Consider the following 7,017-nt stretch of genomic DNA (forward strand, 5'->3'; position numbering starts at 1 on the left):
TTAGAATGACTGTCTCTTCACATAAATATCAGTAGTGATGAATAAAACTGTTTGCTTTAGAAATTGTTGCGTCAACTTTTTCGTACTCTTTTAACATCTTCAAGAACCGCAAATCTTGGTTAGGTGCTTTGGTCGCCATTGTTCACTCGAGCCAAGCTTTAACATGCAACAACACGACAAATAAGCAAACATCTTGTAATGCGTTTTTGCGTTTATAGCAAAAATTGTTATTTATCACATACATAACATATATCAGATAAATATTAAGATATGAATATGAAAAGAAACCATTTTAATCAATCTTTTATTAAGAAATATTTTTAGCCAGTGTTACCTACCACTTTCTGGAAATTAAGAATAACAAAAAATGCATATATTAATTGTAAAAAAACATAGTATACTGCTTTTATTCATTTGTTGTCACCTATTTAAACAAAATCTTTTATCTATAACAAAATTTAATTAGAGCTTATTTTATCGGTACCAAACAAATTGTGAACGAAAAAGTGAACAAAGCTTTAATTAAATTAAATTATGTGTGTATAGTGTTGTCAGGTAACAAATTTAAAATATTAATACGGATGAATTAATTATTAGTATGTAGGTATCATGCAAATAATTATTGGAAATATTTTAATTAAAAGGTATTTTTGAATGGTTTTGACACTTATTTTTTAAGAGGTCCCAGTGGTCTAGAATTTAGAAAATTCGATTTTTTGTTCTTTCGATATTTCGAAATTATAGACTTTTAAGAATATACTGCCAAATTTTTGGAAGGATATTCCCAGTATTTTCGATTTTACAACCGTTTTAGCAGGCAGAGTCAGATTCGTCATGCGTCGGCATCAACGGATGGGCTCTAAGGCCAACTTCTTTGTCCCAGAGCCCGTTCTGTCACTCCCTTCTGCAGCCATCGGAGTAGCGGTTAGCAAATGGGTTACTGCAACCTATAAGCGAGCTTGGCAGTCTGAGAGAGGCTGCAGATGGACTAAACTGATGTTACCTGTCATGTCCGACCGATTGTCGCAAATCCTCCTGTCGTTAAGCAGAAGGAACTCCAGATAGCTAGTTGGATTGATGACGGGCCACTTTCCGTGGGCAAAGCACATGGAAAAGGTGGGCATCTCAGACAGTTCACTCGGCCCAGCTTATGAAGAGGAGGATGAGACGGCGGACCACTTCCTGTGTGCCGGTCCGGTCTTCGCTCGAATCAGGTTTGAAGTCTTTGGCTATGACGCGTTAAGAACCGACCACCTTGGCTGCTTGGCACCTCATAATCTACTCAGATTTTTTCGGAGGTTGCATATTTTTTGTAAAGAAAACTAAAAGGACATCGAAGTGCAGTACAAAAAAAAAAAAAAGGTTGGTGGGTCTTAAATTCATTAAGTATTTAGTTTTATACTCAAGCGAAGTAGCCAGCGTCAGGTACTATATGATTTCATATAGAGACATTTTTAAGGAAGATAGAAAATGAATTCTTCTTCTTCTTCTTAATTGGCGCTATAACCGCTTACGCGATTTTGGCCGAGTTTAACAAAGCGCGCCAGTCGTTTCTTTCTCGTGCTAACCGGCGCCAATTGGACACACCAAGTGAAGCCAAGTCCTTCTTCACCTGATCTTTCCAACGCAGAGGAGGCCTTCCTCTTCCTCTACTACCACCAGCTGGTACCGCATCGAATACTTTCAGTGCCGGAGCGTTTGTATCCATTCGGACGACATGACCCAGCCAACGTAGCCGCTGGATCTTTATTCGCTGTGCTATGTCTATGTCGTCGTAAAGCTCATACAGCTCATCGTTCCATCGTCTGCGATATTCGCCGTTGCCAACGTGCAAAGGTCCAAAAATCTTGCGCAGAATCTTTCTCTCAAACACTCCAAGCGTCGCTTCATCGGATGTTGTCATCGTCCAAGCTTCTGCGCCATACGTAAGGACGGGCATGATGAGAGTCTTGTAGAGTGTTAGTTTTGTTCGACGAGAGAGGACTTTACTGCTCAGTTGCCTACTTAGTCCAAAGTAGCACTTGTTGGCAAGAGAGATTCTACGTTGGATTTCAAGGCTGACATTGTTATCGGTGTTAATGCTGGTTCCTAAATAGACGAAGTCTTTTACAACCTCGAAATTATAACTGTCTACAGTGACGTGGGTGCCGATACGCGAGTGCGCCGACTGTTTGTTTGAAGACAGGAGGTACTTCGTTTTGTCCTCGTTCACCACCAAACCCATTCGCTTTGCCTCTTTATCCAGTTTGGAGAAGGCAGAACTAACAGCGCGGTTGTTAAGGCCGATGATGTCAATATCATCGGCATACGCCAACAATTGTACGCTCTTATAAAAAATTGTGCCTGAGCGATTAAGTTCTGCGGCTCGTACGATGCTCTCCAACATCAGGTTAAAGAAGTCACACGACAGCGAGTCACCCTGTCTGAAACCTCGTTTGGTATCAAACGGCTCGGAGAGGTCCTTCCCAATTCTGACGGCGCTGCTGGTGTTGAGCAACGTCATCCTACATAGCCGTATTAGTTTTGCGGGGATACCAAATTCAGACATCGCGGCATACAGGTAACTCCTTTCCGTACTGTCGAATGCAGCTTTGAAGTCGACGAAAAGATGGTGCGTGTCGATTCTTCTTTCATGGGTCTTTTCCAAGATTTGGCGTATTGTGAATATTTGGTCGATGGTAGACTTTCCAGGTCTGAAGCCACACTGATAAGGTCCAATCAGTTGGTTGACGGTGGGCTTCAGCCTTTCACACAATACGCTCGCTAGAACCTTATAGGCGATATTTAGAAGACTAATCCCGCGGTAATTGGCACAAATTGCAGGATCGCCCTTCTTATGGATTGGGCAGAGCACACTTAAATTCCAATCGGCAGGCATGCTTTCATCCGACCATATTTTGCATAGGAGCTGATGCATGCACCTTACCAGCTCCTCGCCGCCATGTTTGAATAGCTCAGCCGGCAGTCCGTCGGCGCCCGCGGCTTTGTTGTTCTTTAGCCGCGTTATCGCTATTCTCACCTCGTCATGATCGGGTAGCGGAACGACAATTCCGTCGTCAACGATTGGGGTATCGGGATCTTCACTTTCTCGGTGACATGCGCAGCTGTCACTGTTTAATAGGTTCGAGAAGTGTTCCCTCCATAATCTAAGATTGCTCTGTACGTCAGTCACCAGTTCGCCGTCTTTGTTCTTACAGGAAAACGCCCCGGTCTTGAAACCTTCTGTAAGCCGCCGAACTTTCTGGTAGAATTTTCGGGCGTTGTTCCTGTTGGCCAGCATCTCAAGCTCTTCGCACTCACGTATTTCGGCCTCTCGTTTCTTCTTTCGGATAATACGTCTCTCTTCCTTTTTCAGCTCTCTGTAGCGATCCCACATGGCTCGCGTTGCGCCCGATCGCAGCGTGGCTCTATAGGCGGCATCCTTTCTTTCTGCGGCAGCATGACATTCCTCGTCGTACCAATTGTTTTTTCGGGCTCGCCGGAATCCGATTTCTTCTTCGGCGGCGGTACGTAGGGAACGAGAAATGTTGCTCCATTGCTCGCGCATGCCGGGTTGTTGGGCAGTGCTCTCCGAGAGCAGGAGTGAGAGTCGAGTGGCGAATCTTCTGGCTGTCTGTTGTGATTGCAGCTTTTCGATGTCGAACATTCTTTGCGTAGGTAGATGTACGTTTTTTGCTGCACAGAGGCGGGTGCGCAGTTTGGCTGCAACAAGGTAATGATCCGAGTCGATGTTGGGTCCTCGGATCGTACGTACATCTAATACACTAGAAGCGTGTCTTCCATCTATCACAACATGATCGATCTGGTTTCGCGTTTTTCGATCAGGAGACAGCCAGGTGGCTTGGTGAATCTTCTTATGCTGGAATCTGGTGCTGCAGACTACCATGTTTCGGGCCCCGGCGAAGTCGATCAGCCTCTGTCCGTTACCGGATGTTTCGTTGTGCAGGCTGAATTTTCCGACTGTGGGACCAAAAATTCCCTCCTTGCCCACCCTGGCGTTGAAGTCGCCAAGCACGATTTTTATGTCGTGGCGGGGGCAGCGCTCATAGGAACGTTCCAGGCGCTCATAGAAGGAATCTTTGGTCGCATCGTCCTTCTCTTCCGTCGGGGCGTGGGCGCAAATTAGCGATATGTTGAAGAAACGGGCTTTGATGCGGATTGTTGCGAGACGCTCGTCCACCGGAGTGAACGACAGTACTTGGCGACGAAGTCTCTCTCCCACAACAAATCCGACACCGAATTTGCGCTCCTTTACATGGCAGCTGTAGTAGACGTCGCAAGGTCCCATGGTTTTCTTTCCTTGCCCCGTCCATCGCATCTCTTGGATGGCAGTGATGTTAGCCTTTACTCTCACGAGGACATCAACCAGCCGGGCAGAGGCACCTTCCCCATTAAGGGACCGGACATTCCAGGTGCATGCCCTCAAATCATAATCCTTAGTTCGTTTGCAGGGGTCGTCATCAGTATAGGGAGGTCTCATCCGAGGCTTTTTAAAACTTTTCATTGGGGGCGATTTTTAAGTGGCGGGTCCCAAACCCAACGCACAACCAGCTATCCTGGAATGTTTCGCCTTCTCACGTTAGCTCACTCCCGAACGGATGTTCGGAAGCTACCCAGAGGATACGTGGGCTAATCCCGGCCGTTGTGAGCTGCTTGAACCATATGCAAAAGAATCGTCCTGGCCATTCCCAAGTGAATGGCGATCAGTAACTTTCCCCACTTGCGTGGACTTCTACACATGGAACCATGAATTAGTGTAGTAATATGTATTAGGGATAGGAATCTCAAAATTTTGGTATCCCGTTATCGCAGCATTTTCAAGTGCTGACTATTAAAGTATAAAAGGAGTGACTGGTTGACAAGAATGGATCTCCGTAAGGGAATTTAATATCAAAACGTATTCTAATTTGAAGAACAATATTTTGAAAAAGGTTAATATTTTTGAAGTAAAACTTCTTAGGCATCGATGGACGAGCGAGAATGGATAGTAAAATTTCAAGGCAATGCTACGTTTTGGGCATTTTCGTTCCGCGAGAGAGAAAAAAGATATAGCGTGGAGGAAAGGGAGAGAGAGAGAGAGCTATACCTTATATATATCTTAGACACACTTTAGGCCATTTTTCTTGAGTTTTTCCTTGTGAATGCTAATTTCTAGGGAGAAATAATACTGCCTACTTTTTGGCGCTTGTTTGTTGGTGCAAACTTGTAGGAAATATGTTTTTGGTGACTACTTTTTGGCGCTTATTTCCTTTTCCTGGTGCGTACTATAAAGCGCTATCTATTCCGGCGTCGGATTTATTGCTGTTGCCTTGCGGTAATTTGTGCCGTTGCTGCAGTCCTGGGATCACTGGGTTTGTGAGGGTGATAAACGCTCGGAGTAGTGCCACGGTTTGTGTCCGGTGTTTACCTGCACTGATCGACCCTTCTCCGTTTTTTGTAAATTTTGTCTATTTGTATTCTCTGCAAATGTTGTGAATTTATTTATATATTTTTCTTTGTCTCTCTCTCTCTCTCTCATTCTCTCTCGTGTCTCTCCCTATTTCTTTGTCTATCTTGAAAGTTTCACTTCTTTTATGTGTATTACGCTAACACTCTTTTTTTAATTTCCCATTATAGTATATTTCTTATTGACACCATGAAAGGGTAGTGATGTGCAACTTGAAAGCTGATCCTACGAAATAATGCTTCTCACCTCTCACTTCTTGCTTTTCCTTCACGTTGGTGGTGCTGTTAACCCTTGGAGACTGGGTAGGCGATCACCGCATGGAAAATCCCAGTGGAAAGCAAATAAATAAATAAAGCAAGATGAACACCATCCGAAGATGGACTATGGTATCTAGACCGACAAACTCATACCCGAAACTAATTGTCGTGAAACCACAACAACAGCCTCGGGTTGATAATCGAACCCTACAATGCAGACCAACGCAAAATTTAAGGCATTAGTGGAAACAGTGGTCCATCCAGGAATGTCATGCTAAGAAGAAGTATATTTCTTATGAGAGCGCTGTCATACGTAATCGCACTTTGTTGTACTCTCATCGGGCAAAGATTCAGATATCCCTCAGATGTCTCTCACTTTCTTGCTACACCTACAAATATAGCAAGTTTAGATATCACACAGCTTGAGGTGACTAACACAACTGTAATTAGCCACCGTTTGGTCGTCGCCGTCCTCTAATTTAAAGTCACCTGTTCCGTTCTTTCCCCCTCTGTTTTCCTATGCTTGGTATCACAATGGAGAAATTTGATTATTTGTCCAAATGGGCTCTTGTAGGGTCGGCCATTAAACCTAACCTAACCTAAATAAGTAATTTTCGAGTTTATTTTCGTCAAAGCTAATTTAATATCAAAATATGGTATGCTATAATAAAAGTTGTTAGTCTTTTATAAAGAAAAGTTTTTTTCTGAGTTTAAGAAAGTTTTGTTCTGAGCGAGTTCCCGGATATCGGGATTATATAAAAAAATCCCGAAATTTCGGGATCAACAATAGCTTCTAATATTACGATTTTCAAGCAATACTAACCGCTTTCATATTTGTTTTTTATTTAATAAGTGCTTAAAAGCTTAGTTGCTGTATTATTAGAATCCCTAAGTTTTTTATAAAAAAGAAAACATTAGGCTTATTGTTTTTTCTGAGTTTAAGAAAGATCTATTTATTTCGGCATAAATTCCAAGACATCGGGAATATAAAAAAAAATCATAAATTTCTGAATCCAAAATAGCCGCTAGAGTATTGGGATCCCTAAGCCATACTTACTCACTTGTAACTATTTATTACTCCCTTAAAAACCACTTATAGATAAAAACCTTCTACTCAAACTCGCGTAAGTTTAACATTATATTTTCCAACAACCTCTCCATTCTCTGTTTCAGCAACCTCATTTAGATTGCTTCAAATTTACTCATTGCGATTCACTTTCATTCCACGCTTAGCGCCATTCAAAAAATATATGTATATATAAAACAAAAAAGGAGTCCAAATAACGCATGACCTATTTTGAATGTGTAGCTCTA

The sequence above is a fragment of the Anastrepha obliqua genome, chromosome 4 (assembly GCF_027943255.1).
Source record: "Anastrepha obliqua isolate idAnaObli1 chromosome 4, idAnaObli1_1.0, whole genome shotgun sequence".
Classification (NCBI taxonomy): domain Eukaryota; kingdom Metazoa; phylum Arthropoda; class Insecta; order Diptera; family Tephritidae; genus Anastrepha; species Anastrepha obliqua.